The following is a 27,514-nucleotide window of genomic DNA, read 5'->3' as shown; positions in this document are numbered from 1 at the left end:
ACAAAAATAATTCTAAACTGGGAAGAAATTACACTGCGATCTAAATAATTGACCATGGAACATTTAATCAGTGAAAGAAAAGATGCACACGCTCATAAAAGTTGATGGAATGTCTTGTATAAACCCTAGACAGTATAAAACATGCACACAGCCTAAACTTGCATTCTGACTGAAAGCCCCCAGATGACGAAAGCTGAAGTCACAAAAGACTGTCTATCCTGTGGAGGTCTATTGGAAAATGGCTTTCTGACCTCACCTCTGTAAACAGCTTCCTGTTGGGTTTAATGGTTCAGGAACTCAATCTAAGTTGTACTGAAATTAATTCTATTTTGTAAACTTTGTTCCTACCATGTTTCAAATGAAAAATTATCTCTGCCACAAAACCACACGCTTTCTGACAAGTGAGATGTCATTCATAGGTCTTTAGCGAGTGAGCGTGTTTACACCAAGACCCGCCCCTTATCTATCCTCACAATCAGGTTCATGCAACCAAAATGGTGATGGCAGGAACACTCATCTCAAGGTTTCAAAGCTCAGAAACCAACGGCTGATATCATATTAGCTAATCTTTTATTTCATTTATTGGATAAACTTAAAACATCAGCATTATCTATGAAATTTGGAATCAAATTTTGTCATCTCAAATACTATTTAAGGATCAACCTCTGTGTGACTCACATCATCTGGCAGTCACTGAACTTGGTAGAAGGTGTAACTTTCAATTCCTGGAAAGATTTTGACATTCAGATAGTGCCCATATGCTTGTGTTTCTTATGCAGGGTTTAATTGGATATATGATTTGTATGAATGGTGGAAGTTGCATGCTACATTTATTGCAGCTGTTGAGTTTCGGCTGCTGCAGTTCAGCACCTGCCCCACATGCAAAATTATTCCCATTCACAACCTCGTGGATGAGCATCATTATCAGGACAATGTAAAAGCATCAACACCATCGTACCTCATGCCTTGCACGCCATTTCACACATCAATCATATGACTGTAATGACTCTATCTCTGACTGCTATGCAACTTCCCTGACATAGTGGAAGTGATGATGCATCAGCTATGTGAGATTATTTCTTTTGTAATCTGACCAGATGAATGACTGATAGGAATCTCAAAGAGTGCAAGCTTCGTTTCTCTTATGCTCTTGTGCTCTCTTCTGCCACACACGTGTGGTAGTGATGCATTTTTCTCTCACTGACACAAAGAACCCCCCCCCCACTGCAAGATTAACACACACACACACACACACACACACTGTCACACATTCACTCATACATGCAAAACTCTTTCTTTCTCTCCCTTTTCTGGCAGTTTTGCATCAGTGCTAAGACCACAGGGACGGTTGACATTTCACTCTGGCTCCGTTTCCATTCCCTGTGATCACAGCCATGCTGCCTCGCCTCCCTTAAAGGTCACTGTTGTTGTTTGTCAAAATCCCAACAAAAACACACCACGCGATGCTCTTTGTGTGTGTGTGTGTGTGTGTGTGTGTGTGTGTATGAGACAAACAAATAAATTGAGAAAGAGGGAAAGTTTGTGTGTTTAACCTGAAGGATCGTAAAACAAGAGCTGTCAGTCAAATTATATCAATTTTATCCAGACCTAACCATAATGCGGTGTGTGTGTGCCAGCAGTAGGTGTGATTTCTTCCTTGTCTGGTTGGTCACTGGTTAAGTCTCAGTTGTTGTTGCAGTTTTTTTTTTTAAATCTGTCCCAATCCTACCAGGAGTGCCAGTCTAGCACAAATTTAGCACAGAAATGTCATCTGGGAAAAAGATCATCTTATATCTTGTGAATTACAAGAATAACTCTGTAGCACACAATTTTACTAGTTTTTCTTAATATATATATATATATATATATATATATATATATATATATATATATATATAATATCGACTAATATCTAGTAATAATCAATAAAAAATACCATAGATTTTTTTTAAATTCTAAAATGTATACAGATCAGCCACAACTGTGATTTAGTTGGTGAAAAAAATCAAATCTATCTAGTGCAATAATTTGCTCAACTGGCATTAATGAGGATGTAACTTTGAAACACATGACCTACCTAACCATTGTTGGAGACCAAGCACAACCGCTCAAGGCAATGGCACTGCAAAAAAACAACAAAAAAAACAACAAAAAAAACCAAAACAAACAAACTGAGTAGGAACTGCTTGAAGATCATGTTAAACTCTCAACTGTGCAGGATGTTCTGGAATAAGCCACAGCAAAGGAGGCAAGAGGATGTTTTCTATTAGGGAGGTAGCTATTGAACCACAGCTTCTGAGTGAAGTAGGTAATAGACTTTTTTGGACATTAAAATTCAAAGAAAAATATAACCTCTTGTATTAAAATCAGTGTTGTTTATTTTCTTTTGCATTGTTTTGTTGTTTTTTTCATTCCCATGTTAATCCGTCTTTAAGTCTGATGCCATTAGCTGTTTCCAAGTCTAAACTCTGCTTCAGGTCCCAAAGTCAAATGAACATTGCAGCATCACTGAGCGTTACAAACTGTCTAAATTCTTATATCTTAATAAATGATCAGTGTTGCTGCTTTACCAGGTGTAACAATTAAGTTTAACATACAGGCATCCATGAAAACAGAATTTTGAAGTTTAACAGAGTTAGAAGTTAGCAGGGCGTTAGCTTGCTAGTTTCCACCAGAACATAATATACCATGTTCTGACTGAGGGATTTCTGAAAAAACATAAACGTATAGCTCTGCTATCACTACTGACAGGAATGAAGACCGAAAACCAAACAGCAGTGCCTTTTTTAGCGTTACTGAAGTTGGACTACCTGGTAAATAATGATGTGCTAGCTACATAGCTATGGTTAGCATAATATAAACACATTAGCACAGTGAAGCTAGAGGATGAACGCTAACTTTTTTCCATTCAATAATTCTTAACGTGAGGGTTCCTGATGGTTAGAGACAAATGCAGTCACATGGCAGTATCCTGTAAACAGACCAAACTTCAGTCAGGAGAACAACTGAGACAATCCATCCACAATATGAGGTTAGGTTATTCATTTACTACTGCATGGGCTGGGCTGTAGTTACATCATAAGGTTTTAAAAACTGAGCTTTAAACTAAATAGTGTTGATAAAAACTGAGAGAGGCCGACAGTGATCACTGCGTTTTTTAGGAGCTAATGAAAAGCTATATATAGTAAATAATGGGTGTTTCTTATGATATTGGTAATTAAATATTATGTATTGGAAGGTAACTATTTTTATTTACTGAGCCAAAAACTTTTCTTTGAAATCTAACAGCATCATTACGGTTATGGGAGGGAGGAAGATTATTTTCCTATGAGGGAACTGCCTGAGAGATGTTGCATGCCCAGCTACAAATTCTTGGATGTTTCCAAAATCAGCCCCAGGGAATCAGTAGCACATCTGCCAATGCTGTTCCTCCAAGACACGGATGGACGAAAGGGAGAGGAATCCAGACCGAGGTTCGTCCTGATTGTCTGCCTTGCTCATCTTACCCCACGGCAACTGTAGCTGTCCCTGAATAATGTGTTTTGAGTCCTGTCTGGTAAAAGTAATGTAAAAGTGTTAATCACACAGCTTATGTGTTACACATTAATGTACTGGACTAATGTAACAGACTTATCTTACTTAATAGCCTTATAGGTATATTAACAAGCACAATATTTTTAATAAATGCAAAATGCTACATTTGTTGCCTTTACAAACATGCCATTGCTTGCATTTATCTATCCTATCCACACTGAGTGGATAGAAAGAAAGAAAAACATTAAGCATTTATTTTCCCTCCTGGAAATGTACACTATCATTAGCTGATGTGGCAGGGAGCAAAATGGTGGAGCGTTTTTTAAGAGTGGCGATATGGACATTCCTTTTATTTTCATGTACAAAACAGTATAATTGTAAAGTGCAAACTACATCCACGACTGAACTAACTGCATGCTAGCAGAACATCGGCTCTTTGCAAACATCTGAATAGAGAACATGCTAACACAAAGCTTGCAAAGAACGCAAAGTCATGGCCAGCACCCAGAGCCTGATCTTCAACAGGTAACAACAGGAGTAATGAACAGTCAGAAATGCAGCACTGTAGCATCAGTATTTCTACAGATAAACTGCAGTAATAGTTGCTTTGAAGTTTATGGGGTGTTTTTCAATTTTGCTTTGTGTTGTTAGCTTTGTGTTCATGCCGCAACTCTAAAAGAAAGACCGTTTGTATTTCCTTATTAGGGTAGGGATTTGTGTGATGTTGTGGGACTGTAGCTTCAGGTTTATGTTGTTAAATGGTAATTATGTGACAATGTGTGTCATGCCACATTATAAAGTATAGTAATGAGTAGTATAACAGGGAGTAATTAAGTAACGTAACACATTACTTTTCTTAACTAATGTATATCTTTTTGTATTTTTTTATTTTTCAGCACAGTGTTAGCTGTGGTTTCTGGACTTACATTGATGATGAAAAAATATAAATTTGTTGATTTTGTGAAGTAATTAAAATCACAATAGGGTGCATTTGGTTTTCAGGTTTTATACTAATGAAGACAAAAAATACTAACAATTGCTTTACACAGACAAAACCAAGGTAAAGAGTGGGCTGTATGAACAAGAGATAGACAACTATTATCTAATGTTAATTATTAAAAACATGATGTTAGGTACACATATAAATTTATTGTCTCTTAGAGTTTTTAAATAATCCTATGTGGGTAGTTGTGGTATTGACATTATTATTAGAGCCAGGGTAAAATTTAGATTGGTATGACTAATTCATGCAAGCGCATGGGCTGATTTTTGCTGTGTACAGTCCAGCACCAAATTATGTTGTTAGCACAAGATGGCAACGTCCACATCAGCAATGGGTGGTGGCTGATTGGATCAAGCGACAGTAGGTGGATGTTCTATTTTATTTCGGTGTTATGCGATGTGAAGGCTGCTCGGTCGTAATCAGATATGACATAACTATTAATAGCCTGACCATCTGTAGGCACAGGCAATGGTCCCACCAAAAAAAAAAAATTTTTTCCAGGAGTTTCCCCTCTATATGCACAATTTGACTAAAATGAACAATGGTTTTCAGCCATTTCAGTAGTAACCAATCACCAGTCACAAGTCAGCATAGTATTATTTTCGGTAGCACTAACTTTTTATTTTCATGTGCATTCAAACTTTAATGTGCTTATGATATTGTAATACTTTAATCTACAAGCAGTATTAATGTAATACATAATATTATATGTAATATAATTAACTTCATACCTGATGTGTTCCACTTGTAGAAGATTTTGCATTAATAGCTTTTTTTTAGGTGTGTTAAGGGGGCATGCATTATGTACAGCAATATCTTAATTCTGTCAATCTAGTATCCAGACTGGATAAGATAAGCAGAGCACTGTTAAAGACATTTGAACTAGCATTTAATAACATTTTTAGACATTATATTGTGTTTTCTGTTATAATCATGGAAATAGAAATCAGTAGTGATCAGTGTTAGAGCATTTGCATCTTGCACTTGAATTTGAACTAGAGCTACATGTTCTTGTGAAAGACTCTGAAGCTCTACGGTACCCATTTTAATTGTCTCTCACATAATAAATAGAATGCAAATAAGGCACAATAACTCATCACATCAAATTCATATTCAGGAGTTGGACTTTTTTGTTCTCACATGCACATCAGGCAGATCATGTCTAGGAAAGTTCAGGAGTGCAGTGCATGTGTAAATCCAGCTCAAGTTATACTACTTTAATATCAATCCTCCTGACTGGACATGGGTGCATAACAGGGTACTTTTTTGGGTTTTAAAAATGTTGTTTTGTTTTGTTTGAGCACTACTAAAAGAATTCTTAACGAAAAATACATTTAGCATCCAAGATTCCTCATTTTTGCTAAACAGGTCAAAGTTTAAATCGGCAGTCGGTTTGTGCAAACCTTTTAAAAAAGCAATGAATATTTTCTTGAAAAAATATTGGATATTGTTTTAAAAAAGAGTTTCCTTTTAATTTTCCCACAATGAATTCAAATTATCATCATTAAATAACAGCATTTAGTTGAATTCTGAAGAAACATTTCTACTCATTTCTGCCTAATTGCTAACATTGAATGAAGAATAATTACAGTAATCGGTAGCCAGCATTCCAAGTGTATTTGCATTTGCCAAGTTATGACTCACCAAGTCTTTATATTCATATTTAACTGTTTTATTTACCCTTTTTTATGTCATTTTAGTTAAAAGGATCTTTGAAAGAAAAATGTCCACAAAAAACAGGAGCACATTATTAAGTATAAAACATAGGGGTTTAGAAAATTAATTAATACGTTTCACTGAAGCATTAATTTAGTTTGGGGGTCTAATGCTACTCTTTGTGCATGGGCTGCTGTTGTACGCACAGCAGCAGTAGCCTTAGGCGGTTAAGATTTGGGTAGCATTGTACTGTTTTGTTCCTGTTCACTCTCTCTACACACCCGAGGGGGAAATATGATGTACATGTCTCATATAACTTTAAATTTAATCTGGTGTTTTTCTTATCAAACAGATAGGGCAATGTTACCTGTAAAAAAGGATTTCCATTACAATTATGGTAAGCTGACAACAATGCGCACATGTGTGTGTAACTGCCACGTATAGGCACATTTTCTTTCAACACATTGATTTAAACCCTATGATGATTTCTTATGGATGTTTCTTGTACAGAGACAGCAAGACTGAGAGAAAGGGGGAGAGAGAGAGAGAGAAATGGAGAGTGAACACAACTCAGCCCAAAGTGCCTTGAAAAAATGAAGAAGGGGAAAAAAAAACAATTCAGATGACTGATTGACACAGCACCCAATTCATCACAATGAGAGATGGTGGAAAGTATCTGACAACCAAAAACCACAGTTGGAAGGTAAACATGCACACACTGCGCTTGCACACAGAAACCAACATAATCGGGTGCATGAATGCACACACACACGCGAACGCACGCGCTCATGCACGAACGTCAAAATAGTTCAATAGCTATTACACTGTAGCTTTGTACAAATCTGGTATCAATGATTTGCTGCAAACAAAAAAAAGTGTCCGCACTGTTGTGCCTGTGTATGCATGTGTGATTTGTGTGTGCACGTGCAGCAGCAGGCTTGTGTGTCTCTCCCCACCTCTCCCTACCCCTCTGTCGCTCACGTCCATAGCCATTAGTGAGGCGGCCGTTGAGGCTGCCTTGTTTTGACAGATGCTCACTGTGTCCAAATGCATCTCAGAGGACGTTATGGCGCTTGTCACACTCACCCACCCTCTCTCACTCTTTCTCTCTATTTCTTCCCTCGTCTTCTTTACTCTTACTTTTCCTGCTGTTCCTTGACCCATTCATGGGTTCAAATACAGTATTCTTGGTCCACTCTTGGTAGTAATGCTGATATATTATTCAGTATACCCTGCACTCATTTTCCTAACCCCAGTACATATCTATGTCTTCCTATATGATCTTACTGTGATATATCCATATAACTCATAAGTCAAGGTTAGCACTGTGTGTGCACTCAGGCGCTCCGAGCCCCTCAAGGCCTAGATGTGGATGAACTGTAGTGAACTGAGTGGCAGGTCAGCCTTTCATTGTTTCTTTCGTGGAGGTTGGGTTTTGAAGAAGGAGGGGGAGGGTGAACAGAGTATGAGGCAGAGACGGTCTCTTGGTCATTCAAGGAGCACCCTGCCACAGTGATGTCTCAATGCTAATCTACCTGGACACAATGAGGCTAATGCTAAAGCAGACATCCTATTGGCTTTAGGACAGAAAAAGAAGCTAGTCTGGGATTTAGAAAGAAATATAAGCCCATATATAGTAACCAGTAGTTCAGTAATGTAATGCATGTATTATTAATGTATAAAGAATAATGTGTGTAATTTGAACTGATTACTTTTTTTAAATAAGGGCCCCAACACTGGCAGTGACATGCTTAATGAAAACTTGACAAGATAAACCACAATAAACTCACCAGGATTGTGACCTTTTGGTGCTAAATGTGAAGTAAAATGTAACACGAGCACACATTCAGTAGACTGACTGAATAGACTTTGAAGCTGAAGAATGTGACATGAGTTATTAGGTCCTGTGAAGTGGGAGCACCTGCACGTGGTAAACAAAGCTGCTTGTCATCAAGCTGAGTGCTAGTGGCATGTCAGACTGCTACCGCAAGAACTGCTGAATCCAGGCCATACGAATATTTGAAGATTTATGTATTTATTTGCTTTACGAGCAAATCAGTCAATATTGTGAAAGGAAAAAATCTTGCTCCTTAATACAACTTGCTATGATACCTCATGTGTTAAAAGAATAATGCGTAATAGAAATCTGTCCATAATATTAATCTAGCATTTGGAATTTGAAAATAATTCTTTATTTAGCTTGGGATTGGCTGCATGGGTGGGTTAAGAGTGTTAGGGTACGTTGACCCAGGGTTTTCAGTTTTGTACCTTTATTTGTGTTCTCATCTTGGTTTATTACTGTGAATGCTCTGGTATCTGTTTTGCATTTCTATTTTCCCCGGTTCTTCTTGGTTTGTGATTTTGTAATTCTTAAATTTGGGTTTCCATACTCCCTCTGTTCTGTGTCCAGTCGGTGTCTGTGTCTGCCCTGGTCCCACGTCTCTGTTCCTTCTGTTGCACTGTCTGCTTGTGAGTCTGTGACTGTAAGTCCAGTCTGTGTTTCTTGTTTTACTTAAAAGTCTGTGTCTCATGTTAATGTGTCTGGTTTTACATCCTTTGTCTCGTCAGCCCTGATTTGCCCAAGCTGTGTTTCCCTCCTGTCTCCCATCCCCTGATTGCTTCCTCTGTGTATTTAAGCTCTGAGTTTTCCTTTGTGTTGTGATCTACCCTCATTCTGTACTGTGTGTTCTGTTTGCTAGCCTGGTTAGGTTTTGTATTTTTTCAGTTTAGTTTTTGGTCCGGTTCACCATTAAAGCTGTTTTCGAGTTCACCTTTTTCGTCTCTGAGAGTCTGCACTTTGGGTCCACCATTCCATTTCTGCCTGCCCACAGCCTTCACTTGACAAAGAGGAGTTTCTAGTGAAGGAAAACACTCAGAGGAGCTCATTTAAAAGGCATAAGAAAATCATTAGATGCAAAACAACCTTCATTTTACATCCAAAGAAATTCTGAGTGAGAACTGCTCTATGGCACCCACTGCTAACAAACCGCAAAAAATGTCCATGCCAAAATCCCCATGGCTTATAGATTCGTGCTTATCAGCTGTCAGTCAGTTAGGTCTTTCTCCCCCAAATCATGCATTCAAATCTAGAAAGATGACAGTTCCTCATGCTTGTAGATCAATATATGCGTTTGCCCTAGAGGGAGTCGAATCTGTTTGTAACAAGACATACTGAAACAAAAAAATTCCAATATTTTTGAAACCTGGTGGTATTTTTCAAACTTTATGGGGTCTAGATTGTTAATAAGGACAAAAAATGTTTGGAAGAAGTCCAATACTGAGAAAGATACAACTGGCTACCGTGAAGCGGCTCCAATGTAATCCCACAGGGCAATTGTCATTCAAGAAAAGTGCTTGTTTTCCCAGGTTCAGATTGTTGAGCAAAACGTTAACAAAAGATCCCAACAGGGACAGACCAGTACCACAGAAAATGTAGATATTGTTATTGAAAAAAACAACAAAGGCAAACAAATGGTTTATGGGTGCAGATTTCTGAGTTGTGGCAACACAATGACACACTACCCTTCACAAAGCTTTTGCAGAGTAACTTTGGGCAATGGGGACATGCCTAAGATGTGACCAGCTGTGCTACAAATTAACAAAAACACTCCTGTTCGTGCACTGCACCTTGGAAACCATCTGGTTTTGTGTGACCATTTTATCTGAGATTACTGGGGTCAATCACAGAGAACAGCAAAGCACATTTTCTACAAGAAAAATGCAAATGTACTGGAGTTAATGTTATTGCTCAAGATATTTTGTTGACATGGCATCACTGCAATGCAAAATGCTTCCAAAAAAGGTACGCTATGGAAATAGGTTGATTTTTATGATTACTTTTTACTGCTCCTTATTCAGATACTTATTACCTGCACACTATCACTGTCTTAATATGTATTGGAACAAAATAAAATCAATCAATAAATCAAAACCGTGGCAGGATAACTTGACGATTACAGACACTTACCGTAAAGTATCAAATATAAGCATTGTGATGTTGGGCAATAGCCTCGTAGGATTATTTTGCACTGCTGGTTATTGCTCTGTAGTGAGCTGACTCCAAACATCTTTGTCCCTATTAAAAATTTAAACCCCAAAAGATGGGAAAACAGGGCCCAAGTTTTAAAAAGACCAGAATCTTTTTTTTTTACCTATACCCTCCTCAGTGCTTCTATCACTTATGCGTGCTTTTAGCCAGGCAAAAGTGACCTTGCCTTGAGGATTGAGATCTGCAGAGCTACCCTCCACAACCTCTTCTTTGTGCCTCTCCTCCAGTGCAGCTTCACTGTGGTGACTTAAGAGAGGAAAAAGGATGTCTGTGACTTTCTCACCGAGTGCCTTGTGTGTGTGTAACTGCGTGTGTTTGTGTGAGTATGAGTTGGCCGGGCTTCAGGAGGGCTGAATCACACCGTCTGGGCTCTCCGTTGGATGGACAGGACTTGGCTTAGGGCTGAGAGGGTCCTTTACGCCTCAACACACGCTCTCCCACCTAAACTCTCCTCGATCCTCCTCACAAGTGGTGGGGTGATGAGAGGAGACATGCCAATACATCCAAGATTTCAACCACTGCTGGAGAGAAGAAGGATAGAAGGGAAAAGTAGGAGAGCAGACAGAGTAGATGGAAGTGAAAAGGGTGTGAGACTTCATGTGTGCATGCACATGCAAGTGCTCGCGCAAAAAAGATGGAAGTGCAAGCACTGTACTCAAGACACGTAGTGCAGGGGAACAATGAATCACAGCGAATGCAAGTGGATGAAAATAAAGAGACAGAGGCTGAAGTGACTACATGCTCACAGTTAACAGCATATTTTCTCCCACCTTGCCAAGGAGCCTGCTAGTCTCAGCTCTAAACGGCAGGAGGGTGAAAAAAAAAGGTTGGGGTCAACTTCATCTCTCTGCTCATATTCTCCACTCTATCTCACCTCAATCTGGCCGATGCAGACTCAGCCCTGGCCTGGAAAGTTTTCAATTCAGATTCCAAAAAAACAATCTGGTGAACTTCATTTCCTTTTCCCGAAGCTGAGCACAAACAGCCCTCGAGGGCAGTCCAGTGTTCAGTGTGTGGCATCAGTATAGAGAATCCTTAGAAAGGTTTTCTTTTCTTTTCGCCCTTATTCCCATCTATTAGCAGTAGGTATATTACACATCATATCAGCATTGTGATAACAACACAGAGCTGTTAAATTACATCATCAGAGGTATTATACTATTATTATAGTCACATATTTTCTTCTCTTTCCATTTTTAGGAAAATATGATCATTTATTGTATTTTTTATTTTTATTTTATTCTCTTCTGTTTTTATTTTTAGTGCCAAGGGACGAGGGCTTGTCTGATTATTATGATTGCCATATAACTACAAACACCTTTAAGTCCCACCTATAAACATTTTATCTTGTTATAGCGATGACAAATGTTTGAAAATAACAGATTGTGATTTTCCACAGGTTTATGTCCTTGACTTTACTTGGTTCTATCAACATATTAAACTGCTTAAGGTTTACAAACATGGCAAAAACAGCAACTTAACCTCCTGTTCAAAAACCTAAACAGGCTGACGTTGGTGTTAATTGAATGAGACTGTCCTCTTACAGGCAAATACTCATCAGATTACTGAAATGAATTAATTAAATGCATTTTTTTTTTTAACTAATTTGTTGATGTACCCATCCAGCCAACAACAAACTTATGTTCCCAACACTGGTACATCTTTCATTTCTGAGCTATTGGCCTAGACGACGAGAAAAAGAAAATTAGCCGACGGTTATTCCTCTGTGAAATATTTAAGCAAATAGCCAAACAGAGAAATGACATGTTTATTAGTGAGGTTTGTAGAAGCTGAAAACGTGCTAACCAGGAGCTGGCTGCAGAGTCATTTCACCATAGCCTACAGAAATGTTGATGGTGGTTTAAATTTTCTCTTGTAAGTGTTGGAAGCAGAAACCTAATAAGCTTATTTCCTCAAATGCTGAATTATTTATTTCACTGGGTAATCCCTTTAAGGTCAGAGTTAAAAAAAATGGGGGGGAACAAAGAAGGGAACATTAAAACAGACACACAGAAAAACTGCAACAGACAAAAATACAACAGCGCACAACAAACATTAACATAAAGCATGCCAAAGAAAAAAGATATTAAAAAACAGATAAAAGCTATACTCTAACTTACAGGTATAGGCAGACAGATTTTCTACCTCTTGGCCTTTCCCTGCATGCTTCGCTGTGATGGGTGACTTGATCCTTGTTCCAATCCGAGCACACACCTCTCGGAGGAGCGGCGATGTCACTGGAACATAGAGGAATAGAAATCAAATCTGTTTGAACTGAGAGTAAGCGAAGGAGAGTGTGCCAGAGGACAAGGCAGTGATAACGGATAAAAGAGGAGGGGGAGTATAAGAATGATATTTGAATTATGTAACTCAGCTCAGGGATGATTTGGACGATTCCACCATTGACACCAACATCATTTCTCATTACCTGAGAGCTGTGTGTGCCCGGCGCTTTGCCTCGTCCCGTGAGTCATCTCACACCCAGCTATCAGAGAAGGAGAGAGAGTGAGAGAGGAGGGGGAAAGGAGCAGAAGGAGGTGAGATGTTTGCGAGATGAGAAACAAAAGAGCTGAAAGCACACATTTGTGTATACTAGAAATATAAGAAGCAGGATGTTCACACGTTTAAATCACAGTGGAACACTGACTCTGTTCGCAGGTATTTTACATAGTGTAGCCGGCCTCATATACACTTCAATCTGCTGCAGACGAAAGCCTGAATGTTATGTATGCATGCGTAACATGCGTGTCAGCACAGAACTGACAAGGTACTTAAAATAAATCACAGTGATACTTGCTGTGTTCATTGCAGATCAAAAGAGGAATAAAACTTTTTGCCCGTGTACCTGTGTCAGCATATTACATGTTCAATATGATGTTTTAAAATCAATAGCTTATAGATCGTGCATATATTGTATGGGGTGTATTACTGTATATAAATTTGAGGGGCTAGTGATAACTGTTCCTAGTCGTTCAGTTAGAAAAAAAGCCATACATGTGAAAGACTTCTTCAAAGTAACAACCATATAAATGAAATATTACTAAGTTATTGCCGGTGTTCTGACAAAACACCCAACCTATCAAGCTGTCCTACTTGTTGTTGCTGCGCATGCGTACAACTCAAAACGGCCATGTTTTTGGTGTTAACAGTACACGCCTATTATTTGATTCTACCCCGATCTCGTGCGTGCGAAAAACAGTTAGTATTATATGTTTTACTGCTTTATTACAGTCGATACTTGTTTTCCTTAAGCTTTTGTCAATTTGTTAACTTTTCAAGCTAACATGCGTTTTGTTTTTTGTGCAAATACTCCAATTTGGAGTCTCAATTTAAGTCATATTTCAAGTCTTGATTTAGTACATCTTAACTTCTGTAAACTGGCATACAACGTAAACCTTGTCAATTAATGTTAGTCCTCCTGCCTAAATAAATCCATGCAGGAAGCATGTTTTGATAAGTGTGATTTGGCCATCAGAACATCCTACCTATAGATATGTACGATGGAAGCAAAAAAACCCCACGTAAGGTAGTATATTGTGATAAGGTAGCACGGACTGATAGACATGACTATAAATTTACGCTACGGTAGGATGTTTTGACAAAGTAGGACGTTTTGTCAGAACACTGGCACACAAAAAGAAATAGGAATTAACATTTTTTAGATGGGTTATTGTGTAAAAAAAGGGGATATTAATGTCGTAAAAGTGAGGTCAGTTGAAGCAATTAAAAACTGATCCATTTTGCATCTAATGGAGAAGGTGTGCCACACTAAATCAGAGATCTCATTTAAAGAAAAATGTACTTTTTGATGTACAACATGAATAAATGTATATCCAATATCAAATGAGAGATGCATGTATGTGATACATTATTAGATATGGTATTAAATGCCAGCTACTGAATGAGTTTATAATACTATCAAGCGGAATTTTATAAGATTCTAATATTTGATATAACAAGTGTTTTCCCATGATGCCTGACTACTGAGTTGTCAAATTTCATACATTTTTTGCCATTTCTAACCAAAGTAACTGCTTCTAGTGGATCCTTAGTTGGGCTTAGAAAAGAAAGAACTTATATTTCCCAGCCTGTGAGTACTTAGTTGTATGTTTAATTTAAAGCATGTATAATAAACATATCAGAAACCGTGACATCACCGATGCTTCTTGTGGCCCTTTAGGCTGTGTTTTGTTGAAGTTATGAAAAGAAAGGGAGCATGATCTTCCCAGCACAGGGCGCACGAGCACCCAGATACTTATACACAACATGCTTGAGTTGTGCCAGTCTTCTCCTCTGCGCTGTGTCTGTGTGGGGGTGGCTGGTGCATGACACATTGCTTAAAATAGACATTCGCTCTCTTTACAAGAGGAGGTTGACAAAGAAGTGAGAGGGAATGAAAGCTCATAAGGGAGCGAGAGAGTGTGACAGACAGAGCAAGACAAAGGGGGGAGAAAGAAGGAAAGTCAGGGAGGAAGAAAGAAAATCCTTCCACTGCACCAAACTAGAAGTCAGAGGAAACAAACAGATGCAAGTTTGAAATGGAGATGGAAAAGGAAATGAATATTTCAGGTGAAGGGAATGAGCCAGATATCCAAGAATGTAAATGGGGACAGATGTGCGCAGCAGAGATGCAACACATTTAGAAGACACATAGAGAACCCAGCATGATTTGTGCATTTCGTAATAACTGGAAAAAAAATCTGCGCAGTATGTATTAATTCACTGTATTGATTCACTGTAGCTCCATCAGTATGTCATGAGTCAAAGTTGTGATAAAACAGTTTAATCATTTCAGCTGATCATCACTGACATCTACCTAGCAAAGGCTATTTAAGCCTTTTATATAAGATAAAAGGTATGTATGCAAAGACTGCACAAGATGTATTAATAATAATACAGTACGCAGTACATGAGCATCAAAGATCTGACAGCTCTGTGTCAGAAGAGACTTAAGTTAAGATGACTTTGGATCTAGAAGATGAAAAAAGTTCAAGTGAATCACAGTTTACGGTGGATGGATGTTAGTACCTTCCGTCATTGTTAATCTGTACTCACCAACACCTAAAGTTGAGCAGTCAGCAGAATGAAGCTGGCCCGTGTGTCATCTCTCTCTCTCTCCTCCCCCTTCCCCCACATCTTCCCAGTGCTTAAGATAAGTGACAAGGCATCAGAGCCAAAGAAGTGCTTTAATACCAAGAGAAAACTCTGTGCCCATACGTGGGTGGATGCCTCCATCTGCGTGTGCAGTTAAAAATGTGGGTCTGTGCGTGTGAGCGAGCCTACATCGGTTACAGCGAGAGCTGAATATTGCGATGTGCGTGCGCACTTTACTCTTTCTCTCTGTAAGAGTGCACAAGTTTGCTTCTACTGTAAATATTTGTGTAGAAATGCCTATATGCGTTTGTGTGTTTATGTGTGCCCTCTAGCCTTGGTAAGGTTATCCATCACTCCAAGCATCAGATGACATCACCACCGACCCCCATCCTGCAACTCTTACCCTTCCACCCACCACACACTCTCCACTCTAAAGGCTTGGCTGGATTCCACCACGCACCTTCCTCCTCCCCCTCCTCCTCCGTTCCTCATGCCCTGCATTTAACTGAACTCTGGTTCTGTGGTGAAAGTGCTGAATCATCACTGCTGGCCTCACTATATACAAGGCTGACATGGGTCAGGTGTAGGGTGTGTTCGTGTGTGCCTGCGCGTGTCTATTTTTCTATATGGGGTGGCGGTTTTGTAATCAATACAGTGTCACCTCTCAGCCCTTATACTCTTGTAAGGCTGTAACTGCATTAATGAACTGTGATCCACAGAGGGTACATTATGATGGCTGCTAACTTTATTATTAAACCTCATGGTATGGCCCTGGGAGAGAACTGCAGCTTCAACTGAACCCTTAATGGACGGGCTTTTTTTTCTATTCTCCTAGTAATATAGACTTTTGACAGTGGGTCTTAATTGCCAATCAATGTAAGGGGGAGGGATTTTTTTTTTATCCTGAACTGAGTTCAGCATGCCATCGTTGGACCTTAATGGATCCGCTAACCTCCAAGACTAAAAACATTATTGCTTTCATTCTATTTGAGCCATAAAACAGTTTCAGATACAACGTGAGCCGAGGGCGGTGATAACGTAGATGTTTTAAAACATCCCCATGGCCTGAAATCAAACGTAATATGTCACAATTAGACTGACATGATGGGAAACCCATTTCAGAGACAATGTTCCTTTAAATCTTGGTAACATGAGGTGACACAAGTGCTGCAAAGTGATTGGTATTGTGGTGAAGCACAAGTGAGGACAGTCTTGATTACTAGTACTTATAGCTACTTCCTGACTGGTATAAATGAATAACGCACGTCTATTTTCATCTTTACTTATAACCCAGACTTCACCTGAAGTATCGCTTAAGCCCATAAATATTCTTAAAGAGAAATCCTCCAGCAGGTTGATTAAGCTGACTTTGAACTCAGTATAAATGTTTATATAGTGCTGAGACAGACCCATTCCTGTCGCTCAGTGTCTCTTGCAAATATTGCCAAATACAAAACACTTTAATTTAAATTATGTAACTAATGCTTCTCTTTTTGTGAAATATTAAAACATGTATTTGCATTTTGCCCTCCACACATGGTGTGTGGGATTTTATAAATTCAAATAGAGTTGCTGGATTTTTTTTTTCAGCTTTTGCAAAGACCTTTTCATTATGGAGCAGATGTGGTGATTTTCACAGTACTGTATACTATTATGCATATCTGATGCTGAAGGCACTCTCTCTTCTTAAATACCCAAGCATATAAATGAATGTATTTATCAAAGCAGTGCGGGGCTGCTCTGTTTAGCTGTTGTTTGAAATGAATATGTTAAGTGGTAGAAAGCACACAGTGGGTTATGACATTTCATTTACATTTGGCAGTATGAATTTAAATGCTTTTTCACCCAAAACATAATGCATTTTAAATTCACCCACAATGCTCCCACAACGGATACTGTATATTATGATGTTTCTGACCTTATAGAGATGCTAGATAGATTTCTTTCTTTCTAATTCGGTATTCAGCAGCCTCGTTCATGCTGTTCAGGTTCAAAATTTTAATTTGATGAGCGGCGACAAGGTGCTAACACCTTGCTGAAATCGGCTGCTCAAACAAGGTTTAAAATATCAAGCGGCATACATGATTGCTTACTGATTCCCATGTGTCCCCAGTGATAATGGGGTGGTTGCATTTGATATTATGTTTATAATTACAACCGTCACGGCACATTAACTAAGTCATTGTTGATGAAATTAATATCAGAATAAGAGTGTGGCCAGTTTAAAAATAGCATGTGGGGTTTGCATATGGTTCATCGTATAGTGTAGCTCTGACTTTGCTATGATTTGTATTTCACTGGATTTGTCGTAGTACTTTAATCGTCTATGCTTACCAAATTATCTGAGATTACACGTGAAGTAAACACCAGAACAAAACACAATGCCTTGTACAGTGTGTGATTACAAATCAGATCTACATATCAAATTTGTTTAAGCTGCATAAAAAATTTATCCCTTCCCCACTTACAGGAAATAAACACAAGAATAGAAACCAGGACTGAGGCTGAAGTTGACTTGCTGATAGAGGTGTTTGTCTTTCCAGCCCATTACAGGAGAACCTGTTTGGAGAAATCTACTAGAAGCAAAACAATTTGTGAAGAACCTCATTTCATAACTTAATGGGCCATATCATTACATTGATTCTTGATTTGCTCACACACTGAACTGTTTCCTCATGGTTCAGCTGACATGATTGCACACAACAAAGAGAAAAATGTGGATTGTGTAAATGGTTTGCACTTGTCTTGTCTACAGAAACGAGCGGCTGTCTCTTCTTCCAACAATTTGTATTTCCATGTGTAAACTTCATCTGCTGGCCACCCGGTTACTCGCAGTACAGTGAATTAGAAAAAGGCCACTGGTAATGCGCTCTTGCGGGTGCGTCTGTTCTACAGTGTCTGGCTTTGTGCATGCATGCATGCACGAGTTTCTGCATAAAGTACACTGTGTGCAATATGACCTTAGTCAGTGTACTCCAGCTGCCCCTGCAGCATGTTGCATGATTGGTGTGTTGAGTTAGTCTGGTCAGGAGAGCAGCAGCTGTTTGGCGGTCTGGTCGGCTTCTTGAGAGGAAGGCATATGTGGGTCTGACTGGCCAAGCTGTTCAAGAGGCACACCAGAATGAACCTTTGATAAGGTTAGACACAAACAGGAATTGCAGTCACCAAGGCACAAGATGTATACCGTGTGTGAAGAGAAAAAAGATAATTAGAAGTGTTTTGGAATATATTGTCAAGTTATTTTCGGCCACGCTAATAGGAAACAATTAAAACAATGTTTGTTTGTTTTTTAGCATTTTAACCACACACTGCAATGCACTGCAAAGACATCTCAAAGGCATCTGAAGGTTTTAAGGGCCATGAAAGGCCTCAATAGCTGCAAATTTGTTCAAATTACATACAAATCTTATTAGTTAAAAGATTAGCAGTCATCTCCAGCTGTTATCCCAACAGTACGGCAATAAAAATAAACTGACTTTAAAGTTTGCTCATTAAAAATGCATTTTTTTCTGTTAGCATCGGAAATGCCAAAACACAACAGTAAGTAAAGCCCACCGGACATGGAAAAAAGAAACAAAAATACCACGTACAGCAAGTTAACATTTCTGAAAAATGAAAACCTCGGTATCGAAGAGTCACAGCTCATTTGTGGAGGTGCCGTTTTTTTTTTGTTCTCAAAGGAATCAGGCAAATCCACACTACAGGAAATAAAAAAATCCTATAGTAGGAATGATTTATTACTAGAAAAATATGTGACAGCCTTGCTCACCTAAAAAGTCAGAGCCCCTATTGTGGTGCGGTATTAAGATGCACTTCATAAAAGCAGCCACCCTAAAATACTCAGAGAGAGAAGAAGAACGCTCCGGACCCCCAACATTCCAGCATCAAAACCATCTCCTGCCTCAAGTCATTTCATAAAATGGCAGCGATAAAGAGATAGACTGCTCTTTATTGTTTTTAGATTGCGGGCACTTTGCGAACTCTGCTCGCCTGTGTCTAGAATAATGTAAATATTTCACAGCTATATGCCTGCTAATACATAAAACAGATATATAAGTCCAATAAAGCTGCATAACTGTTTGCGCCTGACTTCCCCGGAGGGTCCAGACACTTTAGGAGGAGGGGATATTCCCCACTCAGCTGACAGTGGGGACACTGAGACTTCCCTGATGAATGGTACACACCTGCTGCAGTTCCATGGCCGTCTTTTTGATAAGTAGCTTAAAGCATATAGCAGAAGCTCATAGCCTTTAATAAAAGAACAACTGACACATGAATATATGACTGTGTTTGGAGCAACTTAATAAGGTGCTGCTTATACTATATGTTAAAGATCTTCTTTGGATTAGAATAGAGAAGACGTGTGAACTAAAATCCTTTTTGTTTCTTGGTCAGCTGTCACATAGGTATAGCTGGTATGCATGCAAGCTCATGCTTGTAAACAAAGAGAAAAGGAAATGAGTTTGTTCAACTCATGCTTTGTGGCGCTCACTCCAGCTCATAACCAATAAGGCACAGAACAGACGAGTATATTGTTGCTTACTGCAGTGCAATTGCCCAGGACATCAAAAAACAAAAAGCGGCAATCAAAGTGGATGCCATCTCTTGGAATTACTATAAATACCAGCAGCAGACAAGTCACTCATTAGGAAGATGATGATGGGGGAGGGATTGAGGGGTATTCAGATGGACTTGTGGTGGGAACACAGACAAAACAATGGGCTTGAATAGAAGAAGAAGATTAGCATCATTACCAGTGTCATTCACTTTGTTTTGCTTTGAAAATATGACAAGGAGAATGAAATATGAATTTTCTGAACTGTTCTGAGAAATGTTAGGCATACATCAAACCGCACTTGAATGCAAGGGTAAAAAAAAAAAGTGACAGGAAGCTAAATTTGACGCATTTTGTTTTTATAATTAGTTCTGTCATTTTGAGAGTTTCAGAAATTTCCATAAACTTGTAAACTTATTTTAAAAATCGCCCACAAAGGTGTTAAATCTGGACTTTGGACAGGATTTGTAGTGTACTACTCATCCCACCACGTGTCTACGCATGCTGCACAGTAATGTGAATGCTATTGTGATCTACAATATCTATTATCTACTTTCCATCAAATGGGTTGGAGATGAAAAAGCACAGAATTGCAGAAAAATGAACCCATTGGTCACCTCATCTTTAAATCTAAGCCATTGTTTTCTGTCTTTGTCAATTACATCAAAATGAAAACACACGTGGGGATTTACAGGCATACGGTCTGACCTCTCATCCATTTTACCTACCACTGGGGCCTATTGTGACCCTAAAATTGCCAATATTGAAGCTCAGTGGGGTGAGTAAGAATCAAGGGCGGGGGGCTAAAAGACGAGACAGCTACAGCTGTGCTCTGTTCTTGCCTCACAGAGACAGAAGAAGAGGGGAAAAATCATAATCTCACGCTGTCTGATGCAAGCTTAAATGCTCTATTGCTTTGCCGATCACGTTGCGCTCCTATCATCTTTCCCTGGCGTCTCCAAGACAAATCTGGGCTGCTGCCATACACACACGTAAACCACTATGCACAGCAACAACAGCAGCTGAGGCGTGATGAATGACGCTCTCGTCCCGACGGATCCCTGTCGATGCATGTTCAAGTGGATGGGATTGAATTTAACCATAGAAATGACAGGCCATTCTTTTTTGGGGCACGGTGCAGGCTACATGAATGGTTTGTGGCGATGAGGGGCTTGGTGATTGATGCCCCATGAGGAAGAGCCGGAGAATCTGCGGCGAAAGACGAGGGAAAACCACCCTTGTCATAAATGTGAGCGTCTGGAGAATCCATGGGTCGTGGCACTTTTCTTGAACCAAGCCACTTCTTATCCTCTTTACCACCTGATCCCTGTTTGAAGGAGCTTACACCTCTCCTCATCCAACCAAAAATGGTCCTATTTATCACACGCTGACGTTTCTATCATCAGTGGCCGACAATGTTGTCGGATGACACACTTGCGCTAAGCTCTAGAGAGCTGCTGGAGAAGATGCGGTCTGTTTTGTTCGTGTACTGTGGTCAAAGGCAGTATACAATTTAAACTATGTTGTCGTTCATAGTTTCCTTTGTCTGCTGATTAAGCCCCGCCCACTTAGAGTATGTTGATTAGATTACAAATGTGTAGTCAATCTCTAGCTAGCCTGTACCTTTGAATTTGTCACAAAATGCACTTTATGGCTGCAAGCTGACATTATTATATTGAAAAAGGAAAAAAGACATTTGGGAGTGGGTTGAATAGACACGTCCATCCACTGTGTCCATTACACGCTTTGCTTCTCCAAAACATGTAAAGGACACGCATGCAGATGTTGCAGAACCAGCTGAGGGGAGATAACATATTTAAAGCCATGAAGTCACTACTGACCAAGGAAGGTATGAAGTACGTTCCAGGGTCCTTCTGTGCCAGAAATGATTAAGCTAGCTTGCTAATCTGTATTTACGTGTAAATGTGTTAATAAAGTCTTAAACGTTTTCCCGTGATTATTTTATTTGTTGGCTTAAATTAAAATATCTCCCTCTGCTGGTACTGCAGCTTACTGCAACTTCTGCTTGCGTGTCCATTTCACGCTGAGGCAAAGTGCGCCCTGCTTGTGTATTACATGTTTGTCGTGATATCGGTTGGACGATTGCACCACTTTGCAAAATGTGCTGTAATACTTGCTCAGAACATAGTAACTCTTGCTCCTGACACCACAGATATATGTAAACAAAAACAAAAATGATAAGAATCTGTAAGTGCATCCTCCCTATGTAGTTTTTCTTAATTCTTTTATTTTTCTTAATTCTTTTATTTCTTTTGCTATTTTATTTTCAAATAGTACATTCTCCTGTATTTCTTAAGATTTTTTTTTTTTTTACGTGTAAACCATTTTTGGCCTCTAGAATCAATCTTTCATTTGCAGCTCAGTGGGAAAATAAAAAATCGCTGTTTGACCCATGGTGCACTGAAGTAACAACCAAAATATTGGAAATGAAAATTAATCAATAAATTATGAAGTAAGTTATTTCTGATGGCTGCTTATTCTGAATTTTGTGGTTTTTGTTTTCCTTACATCACTACAGTTATACTGTGCTGTTGAGAGGCTGTGTATAGCAATACGCAGGTGGTGAGTATCAACCTAACATCTTCACGAAACCCAAGACCCAAGATTTCCCAAGAGTGGCTGATCAGCATGTACCCAGTGCCTTCTTTTTGCAGGTACAGAAAGTCAGTTTGTTTTTCAGGAAATGTACATTTGTTATGTAAAACATAACAAATCTATTTCTCACCTATCTTCCACAGTTAAATATTAACATATATACAGCTTAAATACATTTATGTTAATGTTTAAAGCCTGAGTTCAACCATCAGTGTTTTAGTTCATGACTGAAACTGGCTAGTCAAACTCAAAAGCCTGACATTCCAGAAATGTCTCTTAACATATAATCGTTGCAAACAGTTACAAGTGGATCTGGTATCCCAGAACAGGGACTTCAGTGCTTGCAAGAAAATGCTGAAGCCTTCAGAACAGTGGAGGGGTTAAGAGGGTGAGACCCTGGGAAGAATTAGGAGCATGTTTTCCACTATCCTCACTTCCGCAGGCATCTCCACAGACTTCTCTCGAGCCCTGTAGCCCGTCTACCGGGGCTTCATTTTCTCATCTACTGAAGTTATGGAAGCAGAAAAAACATTCAGAGATCCCGTCTCCACATCAGCTGGTTTAACTCACTCCAAATGCATGCACATAAACAAAGAAAGAAAGACTCTCGCTAATTCGGAAACATCATCGTAGTGACGAAGAATGCAATTAAAACTGCTCTTGATAATTAACCCATATCCATCTCCAACCCCATCCCCGCTGATTATATAAACGGCCATTACCAAAGAGCTATGAATATTCATCATTGATGAGCGGTCTTCACATGGTAGTCATTTTACCTTTTTTGGGGTGGGTGGAAATGGGGGTACGGACAGGAGGGGGGTGAAGTGGGGTGCTATTTGGCTGTGATTATACCGCAGTTAGAGAGAATTTAATCTGTGACTGCAACTTCAAAGCCATTTTACTGTTAATAAGTAGTTTGTTGTTGTCTGTTTCTTGCTAAGTAGCGCATTACTTTATCCTGTTATTTGTTGATTCTGGTGGAGATCTTAAGTGTTTCATCGCTGGCAGTTGATTATTAAATTCATTACATTAAATTGCATTTATACAAATTCAATTCACGCATATTTGCTGTTGCTTTAGAAGACTATGTATTGTTGACATTCATCAAACAGGACCTACAGATATTACAGAAAACAAGAGAAATCTATCAGGCTCAAAGTTTGGGTGAAGGAACTGACAGAAATAGGTTTCAGTACATTATAAATGGGGAGGGGGGTTAATCAGTCTTGTGAATTGTGACCACATTGTGTCACCGCTGTGATCTTGCCATAAGACTTCAGCAGCGGCAAACAGAGCAGAACAGAGAGGAGAGAGAACGACTGTCGGAGCAAAGGAGCAGAGAGTGAAAGAGGCGGAGAGAAACCTTTCATGATAAAAACTGCCCGCTCACAGTGCGATAAATTGGGAGATGACACAAGTCACAGCACAACAAAAGGGGAGAACATTGGATGGGGACCCTTCACTGAGAAATTGATGAGATCGAGCTGGAAAGAATTGTCTCTGTGAGCCAACATTGGGGCTTATCCCCCAAAACACTCCAGGATTAGGACAACATCCCACTGGAGGTGGAGTTGGCATGAGCCCATTAGTCCCTCATGAATTCTCTGACATGTTTCTCACTTCTTTGAAGTCACTAATACCTTGTCTCATACTTGGCATAGCTTTCTTTTTGTGAAAAGAAGATAAATACAATAACACAGATGCAACTGCAGCCACGTCCCAAAATAGTTGCAAATTGATTGTGGTTCGGTGACGGATTGTGTGAGCGAATGCAGGATTTGTGATAAATGGCTCACCTGGCTTTGCATCTGAATAGAAGATTGTCAGATGCTCGGTAGCTCATCAGATGAATTCAACAGTCCTCATCTTTTAAAAAGTCTGATGTATTTGAGATCAGTACACTTCCCCAGCAGGTCAGTGCAGACACTGACACTTGAATACAATACCTCATGGATGCTACATGAGCTCTCACATTGGCTTTTTTACCTGGGTTTTTATACACAGCAAATACATAAATACACATGAAACAGTAACATTGTGCTAGCAGGATAGTAGCATGCTAGGAAAAAAGTGATAAACTTTGTTTTAAAGTTAATGACACCAGTTGCTCACATCTTACTGGTTCTGTTGTTAAGCGTGACAAAGTTACATTATAGCTGCAGGGCTCAATCAGGCTTAATTAAGATAGTAATTCATCAAGTGAGATACTAACCTACATCTTTCATTTGAATTCTACTCAAGATCTCAGATATTACAAAGATACAGAAAATGACAGGCTCAGTTACAGAGGAATAATGCGTGAAATGATGCAATGTCACCTTGAAGGTATCTGTTCAGTGGGAAAGCATGTTATGCAGTAGCTTAAACAGAGTGATGCAATGTGTGGAGATGAAAAGTGATTTGCATTAAAAACACTAAAGAGCAGATTTTTTTGTTATTATTCTATCAAACCTTCTTTAGTTTCAGTTAAAAAAAAACATGTTGAATATTCTCTGACTGATATTTTAAATGAAAGAACAATTTAATCAGGTGGTTGTGTTGGCGTCGGGGTTAAACATTGATGTTTTTGTGTGCATGGTTGGGGATTGGTGCTTGCGAATTTGTCTGTCAACATTAGCCCGCTTGGGTGCGTGTCTCCATGTGGGCAAGAATGGAGCATAAACTCTCATGTTTTATGCTTTACTATAAATGTCAGGGTCTTGAGACGATACGCTGACTTATGATGATGCGTTCAGGTTTCATACACATGCGCTTAAGCGCTCTCTGAAAACAACACAGTACTCTTCATACGCAGCCTTCACTGAACTGCCAGTGAATCCATGGATCTGGTTATGGAAACGTTTTGAAAATCAATGGAGCATTTGATTCACAGCTGTGTGCAGAGAGACACTGTCAAGAGTTCAGTGTCTCTACCACATCATGTAGTCTCACATGTACTGTATGAATGAATGGAACACCATCTGGAGTTAGCAGTAAAAAAGGTTGAGCCCTTACAGTTTTTTCAGCTTTACTATGAACTAACTCTAATTGTAATCAGTGCAGAAAATATACATTTTCCACTTATGCCAAGTTTGATTATGCGTTTCTCTATTTATCGCTGTCTAATGTTCAAGCTATTAAGCTATGCACTTGTCGAGATTTAAACGAAAACATCTCTCATGTACTCCAGATCTGACACGATGACAGTAGAATAAGTGGCCTGTAGTAGTGTTCACGGGTGGGTTTGTACCATATACTTCCTACAACGTTAGAAAGGCTTGAATCAGCATAAAACACCAGGCCCTGTTAATGTGTTGGCTGATTTATGATCCATCAGACAGTTAATTAATTTGATGAGACACAGCAGAGTGTCACTATCAAGGAGGGTCATTCGAAACAGAGGTCTACATTTTTTTTCCCTTCCCAAGGATAAAATTGTCAAATGGTTCTGTGCAGGAATGTGCTTTATTTTGGTCAAACATAAGTGGAGAAAAGGGGCAACAGGGAGGACATCTTTTGAAAACAAAACTAGATGGATGGAATACTCTGTCAAGAGTTCCCATTTTCATTCTCACACAGCACTTCAATCCAATTAATCAGCAGAAGAAGACAGTTGTATTACACAGCATCCCTAACATTTCTGGGCTGAGTGACAGTTTCAAAGATGTAGATTAATTTTGTCAAAAATATGATGGGGGTCTTGAAGCCATTGGGAGAGGAAATGAGGATGTCGGAGTCAATTTTTCCACCAAATGGAGTGGCCATCATCGCAACTTTCAATCTTGTTTCTCTCCACATACATCAGTCATCTTTTTCTTTTTCTTAATGAAATGAGAGAGGGGGGGAAATAAGTTGAGGGGTGAGCTTATTTTTTTTGAATTCAGTTAGTACACAAGTGATGAATGGGAAAATGTGGAAAAAAGTACCCGCAACCCCTCCTACAGCCAGTTACTCTACATGCACCTTTAGCCCTCTATCTGCCCCTCTCTGTATGTGATTTATCTATCAGTGTATGGTAGGATTGACTCTCTGCTGTACAGCAGGCCATTAATGCCTGGGGGAGATTCACCTTGCCAGGCAGCTGGCTCAAATGAAAAGCTAAAAGAACACATTAACTCATCAATATGAGGGCATGAGATGAAAACAGTTGTCAAAGGCCTGCCAGAAATAACTGATCACATAATGGCGCTCTATTGTATGTAAGTGAGGTCATGGGAGTCAAACAGCAGCTAAAGACACAAGGAAGTGAGAACATAGAGTCCTCTGAGGCTTTGATAGGCTCCCAAAAAACAAACAAACGGTGTGTCATCTTCAAAACACGCTATTAATATGTCGTGCAGCAAGCTGAGATTAGAGCAGTGCTTTTACTTAGTGTTGTCAATGCTTTTGAAAAGCCATTAGGCAGCACTTTCAATAACCATTCAGGCAGTTCTAATTTGTGGTTAAAATACATTTTTATTCATTCACTACTCTTCATCAGTGTTTGAAGCCAGATAATGTGGCTCATCCTTATTTTTATCTTTGGCTATTTTGCACAGCACAGATGGTATGAAGCCAGAATAGAAATGATTTCAAACATTTTTTTTGTGGCTTTTTTGTGGTTTTGTGCACACACAAAGACATTTTCTGAATGATACTCTGTCGCTATGCAGCATGAAACACTGTGTGCAGAACACATTATCGTTGGGTATCCTAGAGCGGGTGCATCACTCAATACCAGTCACAAACCATTTACCACATGGTGGGGGAAGCTGCTTCCATCGCAGAGAGTCCCTCACACTGTCGTGAGTATCACTGCACGCCTCGACACAAACTGCTGGAAAGGCGTGTGCACGTCTTCAAGCATAATTTTTGTTGATTTCGTTCTTTTACATTTTCCTCATTATCGTTTGCGCTGAAAGCTATTCCAGCATCAATCAATTTGGTTAATTGGGCTTCAGTTGGAAAGCGCATATTTGCAACACTTGAAAATTTAATTTTATACCAGGACATATTAAGCTATGTCAGTTATAGCTGCAATTACATG

The 27,514-nt window shown here is 39.3% G+C and overlaps 1 long non-coding RNA gene across 1 annotated transcript in view; it reads right to left on the bottom strand.

Annotated features, from left to right (window-relative positions):
• Window positions 1-1,939: 1,939 nt before the first annotated feature.
• The window catches only part of LOC146518888 (uncharacterized), an 86,484-nt gene continuing 60,909 nt past the window's right edge, over window positions 1,940-27,514 (bottom strand). Inside the window, exons 3-5 of the long non-coding RNA XR_014874168.1 lie at window positions 12,670-12,726; window positions 12,362-12,478; window positions 1,940-10,759 (exon numbers count right to left, since the gene is read on the bottom strand). This is a non-coding gene — a long non-coding RNA (uncharacterized LOC146518888). The remainder of the gene's footprint in view (window positions 10,760-12,361; window positions 12,479-12,669; window positions 12,727-27,514) is intronic.

Source organism: Neolamprologus multifasciatus, chromosome 5 (assembly GCF_963576455.1).
Source record: "Neolamprologus multifasciatus chromosome 5, fNeoMul1.2, whole genome shotgun sequence".
In the NCBI taxonomy this organism is placed as follows: Eukaryota; Metazoa; Chordata; class Actinopteri; order Cichliformes; family Cichlidae; genus Neolamprologus; species Neolamprologus multifasciatus.
Note: the sequence above shows the minus strand (reverse complement) of the source record. Positions and strands in the feature narration are given on the sequence as shown.